Raw genomic sequence first — 25,965 nt, forward strand, 5'->3', positions numbered from 1 at the left:
TATGATGCAAGTTATAGTAGTAGGTTTACTTCTACTTTTTGTATATAGCTCTGTATACGGACATAGATATAAAAAATGCTAATAATATTCAGTCTGAAACCAGAATGTTTCAAAACAAATGACCATGGATAGTGTAGTTATTGTATATTTACTAATTTACATTTTTCTTAAATATTCAAATGCAGTAAATATTTTTTATGAGAAATGCAGATCATTATTAGTGTGTAGTAAATTTACTTTCATGTCATGATATATAAGTAAGTGAGAGACTATTCTATGGTGTCGGGTGAAGCCTGCGGGTAACTAAATATAATGAAATAACTGACAGAGCCTTAATGTTTAGAATTATTTCTGGAATTCACCTCGTCATTTGCAAACTGATAATTTAGATAGTAACTTGACCCAAAAATGTGATCATTCCAATGATTAATGTAGAACATGCCTCGGTTCTACGATTACGGTAACTTGTTTGTAGCTGTTTTAGCTTGTTAATAGTCTATTGAACAGCTGACATTTTAGGCCTCCAGGGTTATCTTTATTCAATCAAATATTAGGTATCGTAGATGATTCTCAGAATTGTTGTGGTCATCACATGAAGCAGGCTGCAAGTTTGAGTATTGAGCTGGATAGGCTTCTGCTTGTCATGTGAGTGAAGCGGAAATCTAATAGAGCACAAAACAAACAAGAAATCAGCTATGTTCGCCTCACTGTCTCGTGTATGACAATTGGCTGCAGCATGATCCTCTCCCCTTTGTACTGTGTATCATTAGGTAGAATGTTTACGCTCATCATAAACAGTTTCCAAGATTTGCAATAGCGTAAGGCTATGTGCACACTAGAAAAAGGATTTTTCTTAAGAAAATTTCTTGAGTGTGAAGGATTAGCGCACCTGTGTTTTTACCGCGATTTGGTGCGTTTTCGGTGCGTTATTGGTGCGTTTGTACCGCTGGTTGCTCCCTGCGTTATTGTGCCATTATCTATGGTAACTAACACAGTTAGCTGCAGAAAAGAAGTGACATGCTCATTCTTTTTCTTAAGAAAATCTACTGAAAGAATTTTCTTAAGAAAAAAACGCAGTGTGCGCACAGCTAATTTTTTTTGCCATAGGTTTGGCTGGGGAATGTCTGCAGAAAGGTTACAAGAATTTCTCAAGAAATTTCTGCAGCAAAAACGCACCAAAACGCAGGTCAAAAACGCAGTGTGTGAACACAGCCTTACTCTTGTGTTCTCTGCAAAAATATTACAACACTTGTTGTTTACATAACTTGCTGTTTACTTTTTATTTTTTGGTCTACTCTTTTATATGTCTTGCTTGTGAACATACTAACAGCGTTACCATATAGTCATGCATTGTTGCTGCATGGAGGGAAGATGGGATTGCTTAACATTTGGCCATTACGTTTTAGACAGAAAGCATACTAATTTTACTTTCCTAAGCAATTTGGGTGGCAAGAGAAATTAAAATGCGTTTATTATTGTCGCCTTCCTGTTTACGGACAGTGACTCAGCATGAATGGCTCGTTCTTTGCCTGACATTTGGCAGACCCGTTTTGGGGATCAAAATTATATGGCACAAAGTTGAATACTCGAAAGAGACAGCTGTAAAAGGCCTGCTGAATTTTGTGCCTCTTGCCTGTCTTTGGATATAAAAAAACAAAAAAAAGTCAAAATTGGACTGAAAGGTTAGGATTTATACCATTAGATTTTTCACATTCGTCTTTTATCTCCAACCACAGTGAATCATGATTCAACTTTCAGACAATACAACCGTGTGTCCAGGTGGCATAATCACTGCTATACACTGATGGAGAATTGATGGTCTGCAGCTGACGAGTGAGAGCTGATGGGCCGCAGCCTGCACGTGACACACCGACATCACAGCCGGGAAGGGTGACATCGCTGTAACAGCACCGCTGCAGGGAGCGGAGTTTCCACTGTGCTTATTTTAATTTGGGGCTTGAATTGATTGAGCTGGGGTTATCCAGTACTGGAAAATTGCTTTTACAAGTAATTCTTTTACATGCAAAGTGGATGTGATCTCATAAAAACTCATGCAGTCTGTGCGCTTCTAGATGCTGCTGAACTGTGCGTTTTTGTTTTTTTCCCTATAGGCTTTTATGTAGAGCCAAAAACCGCGCATATGCGGCACGGTGGCTCAGTGGTTAGCACTGGAGTCTTGCAGCGCTGGGGTCCTGGGTTCAAATCCCACCAAGGACACCATCTGCAAGGAGTTTGTATGTTCTCCCCGTGTTTGCGTGGGTTTCCTCCGGGTACTCCGGTTTCCTCCCACACTCCAAAGACATACAGACAGGGAATCTAGATTGTGAGCCCTAATGGGGACAGTGTTACCAATGTATGTAAAGCGCTGTGGAATTAACAGCGCTATATAAATGAATAAAATTATTATTATTATTATATATATATATACATATATATAAAATGTAATTGCACTTTAAGTGCGAACGTTTTAGGATTTCCACAATGCATAAGAAAACACTTCAAATCTGCACTAAAACCCACAAAAATTAGATCAAATTGTTATTGCGTACTTTGGTGTGACCATCTGCAGACAAACATATTGCGGGAAAAATGTGTTTTTACATGTGAGGACATGGAGCAAGCACAGTATGCTTCAGCCCTAGCTGTTAGTTTACTATAGTATTCTGTAAAAGTAAAATGTACTGTATATCATTTGCTATTCATTTATCACCCTCTGCAGTATGGCCTTCCTATGAATTTCTTTCTGCAGGCCTGATGCTATCCATTCAGCTGTAGGCGCTTATTCAGTACCTGCTGAGTAGACATAGCTAAATCCACAGGCAATCAGTGTGTATTAGCTTGACAACAATCCACCACTATACCTAATACTGCTTAAAGTATAAAGTCTGTTCAGATCTGCAAAGGATTCCTGCCAAGGAAAAATAGACAGTCCTACCAATGCCATATCATTACAATTGTGGTCTTTCAGTTGCATAAAGAAGGTACTTGAGACCCCAGGCTGTATGAGTTAGTCAGGGAATCCAAAATAAGGTTTAGTACATGGTAATATTCACAACGAAACAGCCAAATATCTGCCACTGCTCCCGGTGTCTGGCATTGGCTGTGGCACTAATGTTACGTAGACAGCATGGCAGCCAATCAGTGTGCTCAGTGGCTTGGATCTGGGGTGTTCCGTCTACTCTGGATTGTCCTGCCTAGAGCTGCTGAGCTCACCGATTGGCTGCCGTGCTCTCAACGTAACGTTAGCGCCAATGCTTCATATTGGGAGCTCCGATGGAAACTCAGCTGTGAACCCGGGAAAGGCGAGTACTGCGTGATGTTTTTTTTCTTTTTTTTTTTTTTTTTTTTAAACAAAATGCAGTAAATAAATAAACTATAAGGCAGAAGAGTACATCGCGAGAAAAAAAAAAAAAAAATCACATTGCACTCCAACCAATGTTATTTAATGAGTCAGTGCTTATATGCGATTTTTTTTTTTTTTTTTACTGAGCTGTATTTCGCCTGAGTTACAAAATCGCAGTGTGCCGAGTATGGTTTTGTAAAACGGCTAAGACTTGCCAATGCAAGTCAGTGGGTGAGAGAAAAAAAAACAGATGTCACACAGACATGCGTATTCCATGTGATTTTTGCAGATACATTACCATTCTGTAGCACAGAATACTGTAATGACTGTAGAATAATAGCTGCTGAGAAAAAAATGCCTCTCATATGGATGCTAGGCGAGGAAAAAAAAATAATTGCACACTAGCATGACATGTAGAATGACACTCGTCTAACTTTTCTGGATGAAAATCAAATCTATTTTTTATGCATGGATATGAGCAAACCCTAAGGGTACCGTCACACTTTAGCAACGCTCTAGCAATCCCACCAGCGATATGACCTGGTCAGGATCGCTGGTGCGTCGGTACATGGTCGCTGGTGAGCGGTCAATCAGGCAGATCTCACCAGCGATCAGTAACCAGCCCCCAGCAACGCGTGGAAGCGATGCTGCGCTTGGTAACTAAGGTAAATATCGGGTAACCAAGCGCTTGGTTACCTGATATTTACCTTGGTTACCAGCGCACACCGCTTAGCGCTGGCTCCCTGCACTCGTAGCCAGAGTACACATCGGGTTAATAAGCAAACCACTTTGCTTATTTACCCGATATGCACTCCGGCTACGTGTGCAGGGAGCCGGCACTGGCAGCGGCGGACGCTAGTAACCAAGGTAAATATCAGGTAACCAAGCAAAGCACTTCGCTTGGTTACTCGATATTTACCTTGGTTACAGCTTAGGCTAAGTTCACACCTCCGTTGTTTTGTATCAGTCACATGCGTCGCTTGACGCATGTGACTGATGCGTTGTACAACGGGTGACAACGGATGACAAAGAAAAGAATTTCATTGTCGGACTCCGTTGTGTGCGGGAGGGGGCGGAGCCAGGCGCTGAGGATGCCAGTGGCAGTGCTGCGGTCTGCATGGCTGGGGACAGGTGAGAGTTTGAGTGAGTGTTGTGAGTGTGTGTGTGTGTGAGTGAGTGTACACATGCGGAGTTCGGGAGGGGGCGGAGCCGAGCGGGGGGGGCAGAGCCAGGCGCTGAGGATGTCAGTGGCAGCTCTGCGGTCTGCATGGCTGGGGACAGGTGAGTGTGTGAGTGAGTGTTGTGAGTGAGTGTGTGTGTGTACATGTGCGGAGTGCGGGAGGGGGCGGAGCCGAGCGGGGGGGCGGAGCCAGGCGCTGAGGATGTCAGTGGCAGTTCTGCGGTCTGCATGGCTGGGGACAGGTGAGTGTGTGAGTGAGTGTTGTGAGTGAGTGTGTGTGTGTACATGTGCGGAGTGCGGGAGGGGGCGGGGCCGAGCGGGGAAGTGTCGGCTCCCTGCACACATAACCAGACTAAATATCGGGTAAAGCAAAGCACCCGATGTTTACCTAGGTTACCCGATATTTACCTTGGTTACAGACGTACACCGCTTAGCGCTGGCTCCTTGCACCGTAACCAGGGTAAATATCGGGTAACCAAGCAAAGCTGGTGACGTGTGCAGGGAGCTAGAGAGCATGTGCAGCGAAATCTGACGGATTGCACTGCTCAAAAAACGTTACATGCTGCGTTCCTCCAGCCCAGCGGTCAGTTGTTCCACGACTGATCAGTCGGGCGGAGGGTGCAACGCAGCATCATCAGTCACAATCCGCCACTCATACAAGTCTATGGGAACAACGGAATCCGCTAAACGGATTCCGTTGTTTACCAGAGCAGCGGATTGTAACTGATACAATTTAACGGAAGTGTGAACCTAGCCTTACCGCAGGCTGCCAGAAGCCGGCTCCCTGTTCCCTGCACATTCAGATCGTTGCTCTCTCGCTGTCAAACACAGCGATGTGTGCTTCACAGCGGGAGAGCAACGTCCAAAAAATGTTACACACTGCTCTGGTTCAATCAGCGATTTCACAGCAGGGGCCAGGTCACACACAGCGAGATCGCTAATGAGGTCACTGCTGCGCCACAAAAACCGTGACTCAGCAGCAATCTCGCTAGCGATCTCGCTATGTGAGAAGTACCCCTAACTTGATTTCTCTAGGCTAGCTTAGGTACCCTGACAAGCAATGGTTTGTTTTATTGCTCCAGTGCACATAACATAAAAAGGAAGCAATTTTACAAACAATGCTGATTAAAATCTCCTGGCCTTTGGTTACCCTAGTGTTTTTTCTGATCCTTCACTCCTTTACATCAATGTATATTAGCAGGAAGTAAGGGACAGATAGTGGCCAGTGGCCGGTGGCCATCCGGTGTGTATATTACCTCATCTACACAATACATATGCATTTACACAGATTTAGGCTTTTGAAGTCGAGTTTGTACATTATTAATGATGTTTTCCAAGACTAATATATAAATGACCTCTAAGTAGGATTGCTGGAATCAAACACCTGGCAGTAGTATGTGTTTGAAATACTACTGTACACAGTCACAAACTTGGCACTGATTGTCCACAATTTCACTGCAACCACAGATCTGCCACAGATTTATCTTTGTGTGTCACAGGTCCTTAATAGTGGGCGAGCATGCTCAGTACTCGATTGAGCATCGGGGTGCTCAGCTGAGTATGGCGGGTGCTCGGATGTGTCATCCGTTAAACAAAGAACACAAAGCACGGGCTCCCTTCACTGCATGATGTGATCAGGCAATCCAGCCTCTGAATAAGGCTGGCATCCCACTTGCGATTACCGCGCGTATATCTCGCGCGTGTTTCACGGTGCAACACCCGTCACGGACTCTCACGCTGCTCACAGGAGTGTATCAGCTGCATAGAGATACATGCAACCGACACGCTCCTGTGAATAGAGTGTGAGTCCGTGACGGGTGTTGCACCGTGAAACACGCACGAGATATACGCGCGTAATCGGCCTTACTCTCAGTGGTGGTTAAGGCTATGTGCGCACTAGAAAGTGCCTTCTTTCTAAGGAAAATACGGACCCTCTTAACCAATCCCACACCCGCGGTAAAAAACGCACCAAAACCGCATGCAGTTTTGCCGCGAATTTACTGCTGATTTTCCGCAGGCTGGTCCCTGCGGATTTTTACCATTATCTATGGCAAAAACAGTAGGTACCTGCGGAAAAGAAGTGACATGATCATTAATTCTGCAGCGTAAAATCCGCGGGTAAAAAAAAAAACGCAGTGTGTGCACAGCACTTTTTAAAACCCATAGGATTTGCTGGGGAATGACTGCAGCAATGTTAGACACATTTTCTGCAGGAAATCCGTGGCAAATCCGCGGTAAATCCGCAGCGTGCGCACAGGGCCTAAAACAACGTTTTTTGGATGTAGTGTGTCCAAAAACCAACCAAACAAAAAACCTGCCCTCCCTACTTCCTCCTTAAAGGGAACCTGTCACCACTTTTTTGAACTATAAGCTGCGGCCACCACCACCGGGCTCTTATATACAGCATTCTAACATGCTGTATATAAGAGCCCAGGCCGCTGTGACAACATAAAAAGCTCTTTATAATACTTACCTAACGGTCGCTCTGCGGTGGATGAGGGCCATATGGGCGTCTCCGTTGTCTGGTGCCGGAGCCGCCTCTTTCGGCCATCTTCGCCCTCCTTCCTCTGTAGCCGCGGTGCATGACGGGTCTGACGTCATCCACACTCGCTGGCATTCCGGTCCTGAGCAGGGCAGATCAAACTATTGTAGTGCTCCTGTGCAGAACTGGCGAGTGTATATGACGTGGCCGCATCATGCACACAGGCTTCAGAAAGAGGACAAAGATGGCCGAAAGAGGCGGCTCCGGCACCGGAGGATGAAGACACCCATCTGAGCCACATCCAGCGCAGAGCGACCGTTAGGTAAGTATTATAAAGAGTTTTTTATGTTGTCACAGCGGCCTGGGCTCTTATATACAGCATGTTAGAATGCTGTATATAAGAGCCCGCTGGTGGTGCCCGCAGCTTATAGTCCAAAAAAGTGGTGACAGGTTCCCTTTAAATGCTCAGTTTATGGCTGGCTGTATGTGGGCAGAGAGCCGAACCGCCCAATCATTGACTTTCATTGTACTCGAGTGGAGCCCGTCCGAGTGTTTGACCTGCTCGACTCGAGTACTGAGCCCCAGCGTATTTCAGTGCTCGCCCATCACTATTTACCACATCTATCGGTCACCATCATTTTCAATTTGTCTCTCATTTTATATACTTGCAGAATTGCCTTTACAGCATATACACTTTTATATGTATTGCTCACTAATATAGTGGTGCCTTTATGCACCCGTGCATGCAATTTTTACATTATCCATGTTTTGTTGTTTTTTTTCATTATTAAGAGTAATCACATATTTTACTATTGTGCTAATACATTTGGGTTTCTCATTTCTTGTATATTATAAATCTTGCACTTTACACCTTTGCTCATATATTATTGTTTGGTATAATTTTATTGAATTATTACTTTGCATGGATTTATTATATGGGTATGACTAACTTTTGCATATTTAACATGTCAGTGGATTTAGTTCAGAATTTAGGCGCTGGAGGGATTGTTCCCTTTTTCCAGAAGCCCCTGGTGCGTACTAGTCATTTATGACTTTTTAACAGTTTTCCGTCTTGGGAAGTTTAATAATTATTACTTTTTTATTGGGGATCCTTGCTGTTAGGCCGGAGTCACACTAGTGCATATCTCGCGCAAGTCTCGCATCACATCACCCGGCACGACCTGATGCTGACCGGACAGGAGTGTCTCAGCTGCAAAGAAATACATGCAGCTGACCTGCTCCTGTCAGGAGAGTGTGGTCATGCTTTGCGAGACTTGCGCGAGATACGCACAAGTGTGACTTCAGCCTTAGCGTACTGCTTTTTCTTGATTTTTTTTCATGATTTCCTCTTGTATGCACTAAATTTATGATATTATTCTTTGGGTGGTGCCAGAACTTTAGCAACAAATATGTGATAATGGGCAGCACCCAGGAACAGCCCCATAGATAATCAACATGTTTGTCCTGGACAATCCGTTAAATTAGGGTACCGTCACACTTTAGCGACGCTCCAGCGATCCCACCAGCGATCTGACCTGGTCAGGATCGCTGGTGCGTCGCTACATGGTCGCTAGTGAGCTGTCAATCAGGCAGATCTCACCAGTGACTAGTGACCAGCCTCCAGCGACGCGTGGAAGCGATGCTGCGCTTGGTAACTAAGGTAAATATCGGGTAACCAAGCGATATTTATTTTATTAGCGCTGGTTCCCTGCACTCGTAGCCAGAGTACACATCGGGTTAATAAGCAAACCGCTGTGCTTATAGTTACCCGATGTGTACTCCGGCTATGTGTGCAGGGAGCCGGCACTGGCAGCCTGAGAGCGGAGGACGCTAGTAACCAAGGTAAATATCGGGTAACCAAGCAAAGCACTTTGAGCTGCAATGCCCGATACACAGACCATGAGCTGCGCTGTTTGTGGTGGGAAGGGGAACAGACCTATTTTGGCATGCTCCACTACATTCGATGTTACAGAAGTCTCTTTTGAAAGTTTTGGAAAAACATTTTATACTCAATGGAGCGCCATATGACTGCGCACTCAGTCACCACAGCTTTTTATTATAGACAAATTCCTGCAGAGCTGTGTGTGTGAGCTGCGTGTAAATCATCTTTTCATGGAAGATTTGTCCCCATATTTTCAAGAGTAATATTTATAATATGCTATTATGTCACATATGATCAACCAGAGCTCAGATTAAAAAGAAGGCTCTCATTCATCCTTGTCCAAGGAAAACGTGCTGGATTTTTCCTTACACAATCATGTAGATATATGCACATTTTATAGCTGATTAACCATCAGCGTGATGATGCAAATTCATTCTGCTTTTATTAAAATATGCTGGAATCTTCATTGACTGGGTTGCATATTGAAGGTTCATATTGACTCAGCATGTCAAACACTTAATCTTCTCTATTCTACAGTTTCACTTGTATAGAATGGCAGATTTGGTTTGGGGCGCTTGCCAAGTCTATGCTTTGCTTGTAAAAACTGACTTGCTACTGTGAACTGACCCCTCTCAGGGGCAGATCGTGGCTCACATTGATCCTTATGTTTCTCGCATAGTGATGATTGAACCAGCAGACGGAATTATCAAGTACATCTTATCCCCTCTAGGACTGGACTCTAGGTTCCTCCTTTACTTATCAGGCTTGTACTTTATTTTAAGTAGGTTAGCGCAATTTAACTTACTAAAATAATCATATGGTTATTTGTAACCGGATTTGTACAGAATATATAGTAAAACATTCACATAATAATCATTACTGCAAACCTCCAATTTTCATTTAAGTATTGGGTTTGCAATATTACTCATTAAAATGTAGGTAAGAGTATCCTATAGGCAACTATAAAGTAATAGTATGATGGTAAGGTAGCAAACCCTTTTCCCCTCATTTTCATCCCGTTTAGCGGATTCCGTTGTTTCCCATAGACTTATACGAGCGGCGGATTGTGACTGATGCCCTTGCGCTGCATCCTCCGCCCGACTGATCAGTCGTGGAACGACTGACCGTCGGGCGGCAGGAACGCAGAGTGTAATGTTTTTTGAGCAGCGGAATCCTTAGGATTTCGCTGCGCATGCTCTCGCTCGGCGGCTGAACGATCAGCTGATCGCCCGGCAGCCACCTTTTGTGAATGATCAGCTGATCACCCAGCGGCCAGCTTCTCTGAGCGATCAGCTGATCACCCGGCGGCCGGCTACTGTGAGTGATCAGCTGATCTCCCGGCGGCCGGCTACTGTGAGTGATCAGCTGATCTCCCGGCGGCCGGCTGCTGTGAGTGATCAGCTGATCTCCCGGCGACCAGCTACTGTGAGTGATCAGCTGATCTCCCGGCCGCCGGCTTTTGAGAGCGATCAGCTAATCTCCCGGCGGCCGGCTAATGAGAGCGATCAGCTGATCTCCCGGCGTCCGGCTAATGAGAGCGATCAGCTGATCGTTCACAATAGCCGTCCGCCGGGAGATCAGCTGATCGCTCTCAAAAGCCAGCGGCTGAGAGATCAGCTGATCGATCTCAAAAGCCGGCGGCCGGTAGGTCAGCTGATCACTCTCATTAGCCGGCCGCCGGCTTTTGAGAGTGATCAGTCGATCTCTCGGCGGCCAGCTAATGAGAGTGATCAGTTGATCTCCCGGCCGCCGACTATTGTGAACGATCAGCTGATCGTTCTCTCCTTTTACAACGGAACCAGCTTTCTAATTCCAATTATCGTCATCCATTGTACAACGCATCAGTCACAAGCGTCAAGCAATGCATGTGACTGATGCAAAACAACGGAAATGTGAACCAAGCCTTATTATATCATCACCAGTCAAGACAAAATGGAGCGCGTTTTACTTTTTCAGAAAGAACTGTATATTCTCATCATGATGATATTTCCTATATGTGCCTTCCCGGGCACCACAGATTCTAAAGAAATTGTCAAAACATTAAAAGCTACAAATTATAGATCATTCCTTCAAGTAGGTGAAGAAATAATGTGACCTGTCTGTGATGATATACTGGATGCTATTGGCAGGTCCCCATGAAAGTTTTCAATCATTCAGTGCTGCAGACGTATCTTACAGAAATGTCAGCTCACCTTGGCAGTAGTTTGTTGTCTCCGTGGAATAGAAATTCCTTTAGCCAATGTCAAAGTTTAGCTATTTGAAGAATCTTCTAGTGCATGCCTGCTGGCTACAGTATTGTAATAGCACATTGGATTCATTTTACTGCATTCTCAGAGGAGTCTATAGATCCGTTTTTAATTTCTATAATTATTCTAAAACCAGTGATTTCAGAGATTATGGAGCATCAACAGTTTCCATCCCATCATCAGCTGAAAATTGGGGCCTAATAGGACAGTATTGTGAGAATGGGGAATGTAGTTGTATTTCAGTGCATTTGTTAGATTTGATTATGTGTTTAGAGAACAGACTGCTCTCCGCATCAAATTATGTAATGTAATACAACCTCAATTCCCCCAAAATTGCTACACTGTGCATTGATTTGGAAGTAACGTGTAGCCATATTTTATTCATAACAGAACATAGAACACAGATCAGAAGCTGAAAGTTAGACATTTTTCCATTTAATTTGGAAAAACAAATTAGGACAATTTTCTGAAATTATTTCACAATTTTAGGACAAAGTTACTCACAGATTGGCTTTGGAGAGACTCTTCCTCTCTAAGGGTGAGTGCACTCGGTCAGTGTAAGCAGTGTTTTAGATGCTGCGTCCAAAACTCTGCATTGTATAGTACAAGCACAGTGGATGGGATTTCTTTAAATCCTATACACACTGTGCTTCTTTTAGACGCTCCGTAAACTCATCTGCGGTGCAGGTTTCAGAGCCACGAAAACGCAAGTGTTCTCAGCGGAGAGTGCTATCGCTTTTTTATGAAATGCGTCAGTGATGCTCTACATTTCCGTGGCTCAGTAGTTTTCAGATGGGTATTTGTGTATAGACTTTTGTAGGGGTGCTGTGTAAAAAAAACTTTACATATTGAAATGGACTGATATGTTTTCCAGTTTGTTGCTACAGTTTAGCTAAAAATATATCAAACAGCATAATAAAATCCCTCAGTAGCTGTATTTTTAACACTACAGGAGCAAGTTAAATAGTTATTTGTGGACACATCAAAATAAGAAACATAGAGGTCCATTTACTATTCCTTTCTAATTTTTAGAAATGATGCATTTAGATTACGACAGTCTGAAAATGTGCCAAATGTCTTACATACATTGTGACATACAATAGTCTAATAGCAAACATCACTGCATGTCAGTTTTGTCTATCTGTAGGGTTTCTTGATGACACCACTTACATCACAGTCAGTTTAACTATCCCCCATTGTCAATGTACATAAATAACTATTAATTGAACAAATATTTTCATTTTACCACCATATGTTTAGTATCCCATTGCTTTATCATGCTAGAAAGAGTTAAATGTCTCTTCTTGCAGAAAGCTCTATTACAGCAGCCTCTGATAAATCACTGGGTAAAGTGATATCTGTGCAGATAAGGTGCAGACAGCTACATTTAAACATACTTCCTAAATTATCTACTGCATTAATCTTAATGACTTTGGTAAGAGAATATCCCAGCAGTGCTGCCCTGTGGGCTTAAACACACAGAACCTGTGTTGAAGCACGTGCACTAAATCTGCAAGGCAACCAATAGTTGAGATGATATGTTTCCTTGTATCATTTTGTTTTTGTGGTCTGACACATATTCCTTATATTTTGTTTTGGCCACCAAGTAACTTTTAAGCAAAACCCAACACACCCTATAGTACATGACCAGAGGTCCAAATCTGACTATAGACTCGAAACTACTGGTACAAGTCGAACAACTGGATAATTGGTCACTTTGATTTGCAACATTAGCAGTATCTACTGTTTATGATCTAGTCAGGATTAAAATCAGACCATGTGGACAGCTTTGAACAGGTTGACTAGCTCTAGAATGGGCTTTTCAGCAGACGTCATTGATGACGCTACATTCGGATGCAGCAGAGCCTCGTTGGCATCAGTGGAAATACCGAGAATACTAATTTTTCAGTTTGACCACAATACTGTTTACTGTAATTACAGCTTGTAAAGTCAAGATATTTGTAACTTTTCTTTTGCTATATTTTTCATACAGCAGACACACTGGAGATCAAAATTAGAGAACAACACAATTTCCTTAATGTTGCGGTCATTGTGTCGTCCTATGAGATTATATCCTCAGTATTCTAAGTTTATTTTATAAATTGACTTTATTCCAAAGCACATAATAAAAATAATAGAAATTAGATAAATGAAAAAGAACAGTGATCAAAATTAGAGAACACTTTCAGATCCCTGCAAGTTATTGCTGTTAATCTGCACCTGGTTCTAATTTCCTTATCTGACAAACCCTATGTAACTAGCAGCCAAACTTTCCAGGTTGCACTAACTTTGGAAGAATGATGTGCCGTTCCAGAGTGACTGAAACCCTCTGGCAGCAGGTTGGACCGATAAAGGCCAAAGGGGTGACTATCAGCCATAGCAAGAGAAGTTCATCGTTCCAAGTCTGTGATTTTGAGAATATTGCTTCTTTAACACTAGAACTACTGAGGCAGTCCTTTTGACTACTTTGCACCATGTATTTCTATATAGGTGTCACGAGTCCAGTGGTTCTAGTGTTAAAACATCACAAACTCTTTCACATTCCCCAAGAAGGCTGGTCGCCCTCGAAAGACAAATTTAAGAGAGGACAGGATAACGCGTAGAATCTCCATGAGTAATCGTTTCCACAATGCAGCTGGAATTGGTCGCCAGTACAGCACTGAATAGGGTAAAGATCTGTCTCGTCATATAGGGTCACGACGTTTAAGAGCATTTGGACTGAAAGTCCACTCTACAGTGACCAAACCTCTCATTAGCAGAAAGAATCACAAGGCCAGACTCACCTTTGGTGAGGAGCATGTTGTGTGGACAGAGGAGAAGTGTCCGCAGGTAATTTTAGTGATTAAAGCAATTTTAATTTATTTGGGTCTGATGGGAAACATTCTGTTCATCGAAAAATTGTGAAAAGGCTGAACCCAAAGTGTATTTAAAGGTCAGTAAAAGGTGGTGGAGGAGGGGTCATGGTTTGGGGAATGTTTTCAGCAGCAGGAGTTGGACCTCTCATACAGCTACATGATAGAGTGAATGCAAGTGTGGATCAGAACCATCTTCACAACAAGTGGCTCCTTACTTGCGTTCATCACTCAATCAGCAGCAATTTTCATGCAGGACAGTGCCCCCCGTCACACAGCAAAATGGGGAAAGCAGCTCCTGGAAACAAGGAAATGGCCACATCCAATAGTCCTGATCTAAACCCAATAGAAACCTCCAGAAAATCCTTGGTGACAAAGTTATGGCCAAGAAACCCACAACAGTCAAAGAACTGTGGAAGAGACTGGAAGAAGAGTGGGCCAAAATCCCCCCAGAGCAGTCAGAGAGACTAGTGATGTCCTGTAGAAGAGACTGGAAGAAGAGTGGACCAAAATCCCCCCAGAGCAGTGTGAGAGACTAGTGATGTTCTGTGGAAGAGACTGGAAGAAGAGTGGGCCAAAATCCCTCCAGAGCAGTGTGAGAGACTAGTGATGTCCTGTGGAAAGAGACTGGAAGAAGAGTGGGCCAACATCCCCCCAGAGCAGTGTGAGAGGCTAGTGATGTCCTGTAGACGAGACTGGAAGAAGAGTGGACCAAAATCCCCCCAGAGCAGTGTGAGAGACTAGTGATGTCCTGTGGAAGAGACTGGAAGAAGAGTGGACAAAATCCCCCCAGAGCAGTGTGAGAGGCTAGTGCTGTCCTGTGGAAGAGACTGGAAGAAGAGTGGACCAAAATCCCCCCAGAGCAGTGTGAGAGGCTAGTGATGTCCTGTGGAAGAGACTGGAAGAAGAGTGGACCAACATCCCCCCAGAGCAGTCAGAGAGACTAGTGATGTCCTGTGGAAGAGACTGGAAGAAGAGTGGGCCAAAATCCCTCCAGAGCAGTGTGAGAGACTAGTGATGTTCTGTGGAAGAGACTGGAAGAAGAGTGGGTCAAAATCCCCCCAGAGCAGTGTGAGAGACTAGTGATGTCCTGTGGCCGTACGTGTGCTGGAGTAATTTACAGCGACGGCCGGTGCACATCTTACTGATTGTGACTGTCATCACCTGCAGAACATTTACTTAACTTTCTCTGTACTACAGTCATGGCCGGCTTTAGGCATGTGCGACTTGTGCGGTCGCACAGGGCGCCGACGGCCATGCTTCAGGGGGGGCGCCGCAGAGGTAAGAAGTCGTAAATTTCCTGTCTCCTCCGGTCCCAGCACTGCGTTTTTACTGCTGTGTGGGGGATCCTGCTGCGCGTAGGAGGCTGTGTGGGGGATCCTGCTGCGCGTAGGAGGCTGTGTGGGGGCTCCTGCTGCGCGTAGGAGGCTCCGGCTGTGTGGGGGCTCCTACTGCCAGTAGGAGGCTGTGTGGGGACTCCTGCTGCGCGTATAAGGCTGTGTGGGGGCTCCTGTTGCACGTAGGAGGCTGCGTGGGGGCTTCTGCTGCATGTAAGAGGCTGTGTGGGGGCTCCTGCTGCCAGTAGGAGGTTGTGTGGGGACTCCTGCTGCACGTAGGAGGCTGCGTGGGGGCTTCTGCTGCATGTAAGAGGCTGTGTGGGGGCTCCTGCTGCCAGTAGGAGGCTGTGTGGGGGCTCCTGTTGCACGTAGGAGACTGCGTGGGGGCTTCTGCTGCATGTAAGAGGCTGTGTGGGGGCTCCTGCTGCCAGTAGGAGGTTGTGTGGGGACTCCTGCTGCACGTAGGAGGCTCTGTGGGGGCTCCTGCTGCGCGTATAAGGCTGTGTGGGGGCTTCTGCTGCATGTAAGAGGCTGTGTGGGGGCTCTTGCTGCACGTAAGAGGCTGTGTGGGGGCTCCTGCAGGTATTTGCATATAGTTGTAGTGTGGCCTTTAGATATAACTCCTGTGGACCCCAGACACCCCAGTCTGACCCTGCATCCATCTATCTTTAATATAGTATCTACTGTATGTGTGTCATGTATATGGTGTAATTTATGCAGTGGTAAAATGCTTGGGTGTGTGGGTGATGGTGGCCATTGCTATTTCCTCGGATACATGGTTGAACACCATTGAGGAGAGGATGGCCACTGGCTTCCTGTTTCACCCTTGCTCTGCAGCTGTGGGCCCCGGATAGGTGTAATGACATCAGGGAGAGCCTGTGACATGGTGCAAGTGGGCCCTGCATCTGCGGCCAGAGTGGGTGCAGAGCATATGTAGGGGGTAATACATATATTCTTATACACCCTACATATGCCCTGTACCTGTCACGTGTAATATAATGTAATTCTGAATATTGACCTGCCATATCCTAAAGGTATGTAATATATGCTCTGTTAGGATTTCACTTGCTGATTTGAGTAGTAGTCATCTGATCGCTCACATGCGATTTACAATGTGTGGTCATCTGCCAAATGACATCTCCTCCTGTTTCTCTCAAATTGAAAATTATAATGAGAGAAGCAGGAGGAGACGTCATTCGGCAAATGACCCTCAGTCTGCAAATCACTGCTGAGCGATCACATGACCACTCAGATTGGCAAAGAGAAATCCTAGCCGTATATTATATACTTTGGGGATGCGGCTACTGTGCAGAATGTCACACAGGGGAGACACTGGGCAGTCCGGGGCAGCAGAGCAGGGAGAAGCCGCCGGGGACCGGCTTCCTGGGCTCCTCATCCTGGTGGCATCGTCTCCGGCCAGATATTAGATGTGTTTTATCTGAAACGTGGCAGCATCAGAGTAAAATATACGCGACTGCAATAATGGAGCCAGTGTTTGATTCCTTGCACACCCGGGGGTCGTGCAGGAGGAATCTTCGGTCAGAGAACTTGTCTTGTAGCAAAATAACATTGGAGTCTCATACGTGACATGGCGTCAAAGCCGTCTGCACATCACATGTAATGGTTTAGTGTAGGTATGAAGGCCATTCTGTCAATGTCATGCATCGCTAGCAGCTGAGGTGTATTATGGGGTTCTGCAGCATCTGAGGTGTATTATGCAGTTATGCAGCAACTCAGATGTGTATTATAGAGTTCTGCAGCAGCTGAGGTGTATTATGAGGATCTACCGCAGCTGAGATGTGTATTATCGGGTTCTGCAGCAGCTGAGGTGGGTATTATGGGGTTCTGCAGCAGCTGAAATATGTATAATGAGGTTCTGCAGCATAGAAGGTGTGTATGATGAGGTTCTGCAGCAACTGAGATGTGTATGATGAGGTTCTGCAGCAACTGAGGTGTGTATTATGAAATTCTGCAGAATATCACATGATTCGGCGTAGATTTATCCTACAAATTTTCCAACAAAATTATTTGCAGCTTTGCCAGTAGGTGTGAGCTCAAACTGGTTAATAAAGGGATTACAGTATATATGCCATAGTTCTTCCATACCCAGTGCCCCTCCCTCATGGTGTGTATGTGGTTCTGCGCTCAGTCTGTTCAGGTCAGTGGAGCTGAGAGGCAGTGACACATACACAGTGCCCCCCCGTCCTCATGGTGTGTATGTTGTACTGCACCTCAGTCTGTTCAGGTCATTGGAGCTGAGAGGCAGTGACACATACAACCTGAGGACTCTTTATTACATAGAAAGCAGAGATTTTTTTCTAATGTCGTACATTCCCCTTTAACATTTGTTTTTTGGAATTTTTGGTCCAGAGTACACGCAGCATCGGCCGCCGGCTCCATCATGTATTGTCTGGCATCATCCTGTACATTTATCTTCAGAATTTGTATAGTAGATGCTGATCCCACCAATGGGGCCACGACCTGCGCCACTCTTAAGTGTATAGGAATTTATATAATCTCTCTATGAAGAGCGGCAGCGCCTCATTCTCCAGGTACATGTGCACCCCATAGGTGAGATCTGCATGTTCCATCCATGATGTAATATCCAGGCATACAGCATAAATGGTTGAAAACGGAAGACCTCTAAAAGAACGAGATCAAACGTGGTGGATTTGCGGTGCAGATTCTCCAGCACAAATTTGGAGTTTATTGTACATTTGAAGAGATCAATTTTATTAGGATAAAAAAAAAATGTCCCCCTTTCCTCGTTTGTTTCCTGGGAAACTGGGTAAAAAATCAGTAGGGGGGGCACCAAAGGGAAGTTTTGCACAGGGCACCATTCAGGCTAAGGCCGGCCCTGACTACAGTCATTGCTGTTCTCTAAATCAATCATCATCATCATATTTAGGGCAAAATAAAGGTTTAATGTTGACAAACGTAGAGTTTAACAGGACTTAATATGAGGAAGAAATGTAGAATTCACAGTATATCACCAAAGTGAGTACACTCCTCACATTTTTGTAAATATTTTATTATATGTTTTCATGGGATAATACTGAAGATCTGACACTGAATATATAATACTTTGATACAATGTACTAGTAGTCAGTTTGGTGTCCACTAGATAGCTCAACACACAGCCATTAATGTCAAAATTACTGGCAACAAAAGTGAGTACACCCCAAAGTGGAGATAGCCAAATTGTATCCAAAGTATGACTATTTTGTGTGGCCCCCATTATTTTCAAGCACATCCTTACCTCTCCTAGCTTGGAGGTCACTCTAGCTTCACAGGAGCCGCTGGATCCTCTTCCATCTTCCATGACGACATCACGAACCTGGTGGATGTTACAGACCTTGCGCACCTCCACCTTCTGTTTGAGGAGGCCCCTCAGATGCTCAATAAGATTTAAGTCTGGGGATGCTTGGCCGGTCCAGCATCTTTAACCTCAGTTTCTGTAGCGAGGCAGTGGTGGTCTTGGAGGTGTGTTTTTGGGGCGTTATTGTGTTGGAATATGAAGGGAGGGGATTGTGCTCTTCTTCAGTATGTCACAGGACATGTTGGCATTCATGGCTCCCTTAATTAACTGTAGCCCCCACAGCCGGCAGCACTCATGCAGGCCCAAACCATGACTCTCCACCACCATGCCTGACTGTAGGCAGGACACACTTGTCTTGTCCTCCTCACTTGGTTGCTGCCACACATGCTGACACCATCTGAACCAAATAAGTTCATCTTGGTCTCTTCAGACCACAAGACAGTTCAAGTAATCCTTGCCCTTAGTCTGCTTGTCTTCAGCAAACTATTTGCAGCTTTCTTGTACATCATCTTTAGAAGAGGCTTCCTTCTGGGACGACAGCCATGCCAAGCAATGTGATGGAGTGTGTGGCGTATGGTCCGAGCACTGACAGGCGGACCCCTCCACCCCTGCAGCAATGTTGGCTGCATTCATACATCTATTCTGAAAAGACCACCTCTGGATATGTCACTGACCATGTGCACTCAGCCTCTGTGGTTGACCATGCCGAGGCCTGTTCTGGCACGACCCTGTGTTGTTAAACCGCTTTATCGTCTTAATCACCGTGCTGCAGCTCAGGTTCAGGGTGGTGGAAATCTTCTTATAGCTTCGGCCATCTTTATGTAGAGCAACAATTCTTTTTTTCAGATCCTCAGAGATTTTTTTGCCATGAGGAGCCATGCTGAACTTCCAGTGACCAGTATGAGAGGGTGTGTGAGAGATAACACCAAATGTAACACATCGGCTCCTTCAGTCACACCTGAGACCTGGTAACACTAGTGAGTCCCATGACCTCGGGAGGGAGAATGGGTAATTGGGCACAATTTGGCCATTATCACTTAGGGGTGTACTCACTTTTTCTGCCTGTGGTTTAGACATGAATGACATTGATTTATTAAGAGAGCAAATTTACACTATTATACAAGTTGCACACTGACTACTGTACATTGTGTCAAAGTGTCAGATCTGCAGTGTTGTCCCACAAAAAGATATAAAATATTTACAAAAATGTGAGGGGTGTACTCACTTTAGTGATACTCTGTACCATAACTTTAGTACGATTGTTTACCAACAGATAGTTAACTCTTCAACCTGACTTATATGCTGGAAATTCGCATGATTAGCTCATGAATTGGTAATTTTATTTTTGCTAGGGTAATGATCTTTTCCCTGATCAAGACTTCCTTTGGAAGAGATTGGGTTAACGAGAAGGCTCCCTTTAAAGGTATTTACACAAGTGGAGCTTATTATGGTGGCATGCCCCCTCTATTTAAATAGCCTACTGATAAATCACCCCATTGTTCGGTGCCGTATGCGCAAAGAAATTAGATTTACTGTAAGAATAATATAGACATAAGACTGTATTCTTGACTAAATCAGTTCTTTGGGGATATTTCTCATCTCACGCAATCTTCCCAGCCAAGAAATGCTACCTTTTATAACGGAACGCTTACAAACAAAATTGTGTTTATTTTTTTGTTTTAAACACTCGGATTGTAGTAATAGTTCTAGTATATCATATCTATATTTCAATGCAAAATGGTCTTAGTTATGTATTCATTTGATAAAGATGAACCTCTTTTTGTGCCCATATGCATTAACCAAAAACTGTCCAAACCCACCTATTTTAGCGTGTTCTAGTTCTAGTGTGCATGGATGCCACCCCACTCCGCATTGATAACATATTTTGGGGAAAAGAAGGATCTGCATGTTGAATTCCATTAAACTATTTCATTGGAAAACGATAAAGCTGCATTTTTCACTTAGGTTTAAAAAAAAAAAAAAAAAAGTCAGGTAAGGAAGTATTTTTTCAGACTGGTGGATGGCCACTTGAGGGACTGTAACAACATAAAGTCCTTTTTTTGCTCAGTAGAAGAATGCATCCTCTGTGCGTGCTGAGCCTGTAAAGACTACTGGAGCGGAACATTAAGATCCTCATTGAAAAGCCACATGGCACAGTGCAGCGCATGTGGACACATATTCAGGGGTGGCATGAGCCATGTAGCAAGCTGTATATCTACTGATAATAAATCCCACATTCCCTCAAGCATCAGAAGAAAATTTGCAAATTTTGTGGTTGATACTTTTAAAGGGAACCTGTCATCAGATTTGGCGACTATAATGCGGGCGTCACACGAGGCGATCTATCGTGCGATAGATCGTAGGAATCACGGTTTTCGTGATGGACATCCAGCTTCGTTGGCGACGTCGTCCCGTATGACACCTACGAGCAATCGCAAATCGGTGAGAAATCGGGTACTCATTTATTTTTAAAAAATCGTTTATTTTACTTGGTTGGTTGTTCTTGCAGGTTGCAGGTTGCAACCTGCAAGAACAACCAACCAACTTGCAACTTGTTCCAACCAACCAACTTGCAGGTTGTTCATCGTACCCGGGGCAGCACACATCGCTCCGTGTGACACCCCGGGAACGATGAACACAGCTTACCTGCGTCCCGCCGGCACCCACCGGCTATGCGGAAGGAAGGAGGTGGGCGGGATGTTACGTCCCGCTCATCTCCACCCCTCCGCTTTTATTGGCTGGCCGCTGTGTGACGTCGCTGTGACGCCGAATGTCCCACCCCCTTCAGGAAGTGGATGTTCGCCGCCCACAGCGAGGTTGCTCAGCACGTAAATACGTGTGACAGGGGTTAAACGACTTTTTTGCGACACGGGCAGCGATTTGCTCGTGACGCACAAACGACGGGGCGAGTACGATCGCACGATAGATCGTACCATGTGAAGCCCGCATAAGCTGCAACCACCATCAATGAGCCCTTATATACAGCATTCCAGAATACTGTATACAAGAACCCTGGCCACGCTGTATAACGTAAGATATTTTTAAATACTCACCTAGTGGAGTGGTTCGGTCCGATGGGTGTCGCTGCTCTCTGGTCCGACGCCTCCTCTCTCCGGTCCGACGCCTCCTCTCTCCGGTCCGATGGGTGTCGCTGCTCTCCGGTCCGACGCCTCCTCTCTCCGGTCCGACGCCTCCTCTCTCCGGTCCGAAGCCTCCTCTCTCCGGTCCGAAGCATCCTCTCTCCGGTCCGGCCCGTCCTCTCTCCGGTCTGACGCCTCCTCTCTCCGGTCCGGCGCCTCCTCTCTCCAGTCCGGCGCCTTCTCTCTGCTGCGATCTCTGTCCTCCTTCTATTTAGCCCAGGCCATTTGAACTGTAATGTGCAGGTGCGAGGAAAGGTTAAAGACTTCAGCATGGTAGATCAAAGTGCGCCTGTGCATGACTGTATAGGACATGACATGCACAAGGGTCTCAGAAGAAGGAGGACAGCGATCGCCTCAGAGAGGAGATGCTGGACCAGAGAGCAGCGACACCCATCGGAACAGACCGCTCCCCTAGGTGAGTATTAGAAAAGTGTTTTTTTATGTTATACAGAGCGGCCTGGGTTCTTATATACAGTATTCTGGAATCTATATATATAATTGCCTTATTCTGTCTGTCTGTCTGTCTGTCTGTCTGTCTGTCTGTCTGTCTGTCTGTCTGTCATGCTCCAAAATTGTGTCCTTACGGTGACACAAAGCTGATTGGCCGCTGGGCTCGCCATGGCCCCGCCCCCCCACACGGATTGGCCGCTCGCCCAGGCTGCGCCCCCACACGGATTGGCCAGCCGCTCGCCCAGGCTCCGCCCCCCCCCACAGATTGGCCTCTCGCCCCGGCACCCTGCAGGCATTGGCAATTCGGCCACGCCACGCCCCGCCCCCCTCACGCAATGCACGTTAGCTCTGGCCCCACCCCCTCCCTCCTCCCGCGCATTTCTCGAACTGACACGGCTGTCACGGAGGTGAGTACGGTACTCCCTGCCCACCCCCCCCCTCCCCCCCCGCCCCCGCCCCCGCTCGCACAGGACTGGTGTGGATACGTTGCTAACCATGCTCGCATGGTTACAAGCGCTGTCACGGAGGTGAGTACTGTACTCCCTCCCCCCCCCCCCTCCCCCCCCCCCGGCCCCCGCTCGCACGGCAGTGGTGGGAGTGGTGTGGATACGTTGGTATCAAGCCCATCAAGGTCCTGCTGCGCCAGAAGATCCACACGCACACACACAAACATACACACACATCAGATCACACTCACACTCACTCTTACACACACCTCACACACACCTCACACACACCTCACATCGCATCCACATACTCACAACATCCTGGGATATCGCTTGCTTCTCGGCGGCGAAAATGTGCTGTTGTGATCTTCCAGGACCTGACGGAGGATCACATGGCCAGAAGCATGTGATATCCCCGGATGTTGTGAGTATGAGCGCGTAAGTGCGATATCGTCAGTGTCTGTGTGTGTGAGTGGATGCGATCGGGTGTGTGTGAGTGGATGCGATCGGGTGTGTGTGAGTGGATGCGATCGGGTGTGTGTGAGTGGATGCGATCGGGTGTGTGTGAGTGGATGCGATCGGGTGTGTGTGAGTGGATGCGATCGGGTGTGTGTGAGTGTATGCGATCGGGTGTGTGTGAGTGTATGCGATCGGGTGTGTGTGAGTGGATGCGATCGGGTGTGTGTGTGAGTTGATGCGATCGGGTGTGTGTGTGAGTGGATGCGATCGGGTGTGTGTGTGAGTGGATGCGATCGGGTGTGTGTGTGAGTGGATGCGATCGGGTGTGTGAGTGTCGGCAGAGGACCAGGCCGTGCTGGAGGAGGCTGGGAGCAGAGAGGCTGATCATGGGGAAGAGGGGAATGCTGATGCTGAAGGAGGCTGGGATGGGAAGGCTGGGAGGAAGGAGGCTGGGACGAGAGAGGCTGATCCTCAGGAAGGCTGAGGAGGGGAGGCTGATGCTGAGGGAGGCTGGAAGGAGAGAGGCTGAGCAAACGTGCTCCATCCGCCATACTGCGCACTCCCCATCGTGCTGCATCCCCCATGCTGCGCACTCCCAAACGTGGTCCATCCGCCATGCTGCGCACTCCCAAACGTGGTCCATCCGCCATGCTGCGCACTCCCAAACGTGCTCCATCCGCCATGCTGCGCACTCCCAAACGTGCTCCATCCGCCATACTGCGCACTGGAGCACGTTTGGGAGTGCGCAGCATGGCGGATGGAGCACGTTTGAGAATGCGCAGCATGGCGGATGGAGCACGTTTGGGAGTGCGCAGCATGGCGGATGGAGCACGTTTGGGAGTGCGCAGCATGCCGGATGGTGCACGATCGGGAGTGCGCAGTATGGCGGATGGAGCACGTTTGGGAGTGCGCAGCATGGCGGATGGAGCACGTTTAGAAGTGCGCAGCATGGCGGATGGACCACGTTTGGGAGTGCGCAGCATGGCGGATGGAGCACGTTTAGGAGTGCGCAGCATGGCGGATGGAGCACGTTTGCAAGTGCGCAGCATGGCGGGTGGAGCACGATGGGAGGTGCACACCTCCCCCCAACACACACACACACGCGCACTGCACAACACACACACACTAGGAATCACAAACAACGCCCTACACAGACACCCACACAGACAACGCTGCACACACAAATATACGCACATACTGCACAACACACACATTGCTCAAAACATACCTCCCCCCAAAACACACCACACCCACACAAACCGCACAACACACACACACACACACAACGCTACAGACACACAGCGCTCCACAAACAACGCAACACACGCAACACACATACAACACCGCTCTCACCCCCCGCGACACTCAGAACATGTACAGCGCCCTACACAAACACTTGGTAACTACACACAACAACATCTATATATATATATATAACAAAAATCATACATGAACTACACAATACGTAAATTCTAGAATACCCGATGCGTAGAATCGGGCCACCTTCTAGTGCTGTATATAAGAGCTCATTGTTGGTGGCCGCAACTTATAGTCGCCAAATCTTGTGACATGTTCCCCTTAAATGCTCCATGTAAGACTAGGTAAATCGTTGCTGAACTTGTGAAATAAGTCCAAACCCGACTGATTCTGCTTTAACCACAAACATTTTTTAAACAATTGCTATCAACAGATGTTTTTAAATCACTAATTGAGGCATCCTTGCATGCTGCGCTGGGACTGGAGACCGTGTCATGCTTTCTTTGGTCAACTGACTGCTGTGGCCTTTGATTGGCTGCAGCAATCTGCTGACTAAAAAGTCCCAGGCTTGTAATGACAAATTCACCATCTCTTAATCAACTTTAGATATCGAGCCTCTTGTATATTTACATGTAGGAAAGCTCAATCACTCATTACATCATGTCAACCACTAATGGAAATACTATGGAATTGCCAACAGTAAAATCGCAGCGTGCTACAGTACAATCTGTGCGATAACATTTTTAACAAATCTTTTTTTTGCGTGACTTGTGGTGCAGATTTGCAGAGTTTGCTTTCGACTGGCTATTGTTTAATGGCAAAATCTGTATTTAAAAAAAAAAAGAAATAAAAATCTGCCTTGTGTGCAGCTATCCTTACACTAACTTTTTATTATATATTGTTTATTGCTACTATTATCTATTGGAACAATTACTTAGAAAACAGGAATAATATTACATTAATATGGTAGAGATTAAATAAAGCAAATTTGGGTTTAGTACATTGCAGTTACTGGGATTTCCTGCAGAGGGAGCCAGTGCGACTTCAATCTTTTATTTTCGGGACTTTATAGTCCGGAAATGATTATAACTCTATATATTGAAGGTGAAGGCTGCGGTAGGATAGGGGGCTTTGTCCCATCTTATAATGTATATTTTATTACTTTGTCTGCAGCAAATGTTGCATGTAATCGAGGTCAAGGCTATTAATAACAGTTAGTCAGCTATGCTTAACCCTCTCAGGTTCTGAATATTTTAAATGTTCAAAGGCCATGAATTCTAGAATCACAGAACAATATATATATAAGGATTCTTGTACACGTTTAATATTTGCAGAAGATTTTTTTTTTTGCAAAAACCAGAATGTTGGCAGGAAAAAGGCTGCATAAAATACACACTTTTTTGCGGCTTTTTTTTTGTTTTGCATGCATTTTTACTTTTTTTCCCCCCTTTTATTTGAATATGTGAAAAACACAGCAAAAACGCTGAAAGAATTGATATGCTGCAGATTTAAAAATAACTAAAGATGTATGCTTTGAAGGTTCAGATCTTCATGGTAAAAATAGGCAGCTTG

General features: G+C 45.7%; 1 protein-coding gene across 2 annotated transcripts in view; it reads right to left on the bottom strand.

The window, feature by feature from the left end:
• ZNF469 (zinc finger protein 469) overlaps positions 1-25,965 on the bottom strand; it is a 215,139-nt gene that overhangs the window by 14,262 nt on the left and 174,912 nt on the right. The window lies entirely within an intron of this gene.

Source organism: Anomaloglossus baeobatrachus, chromosome 10 (genome assembly GCF_048569485.1).
Source record: "Anomaloglossus baeobatrachus isolate aAnoBae1 chromosome 10, aAnoBae1.hap1, whole genome shotgun sequence".
Lineage (NCBI taxonomy): Eukaryota > Metazoa > Chordata > Amphibia > Anura > Aromobatidae > Anomaloglossus > Anomaloglossus baeobatrachus.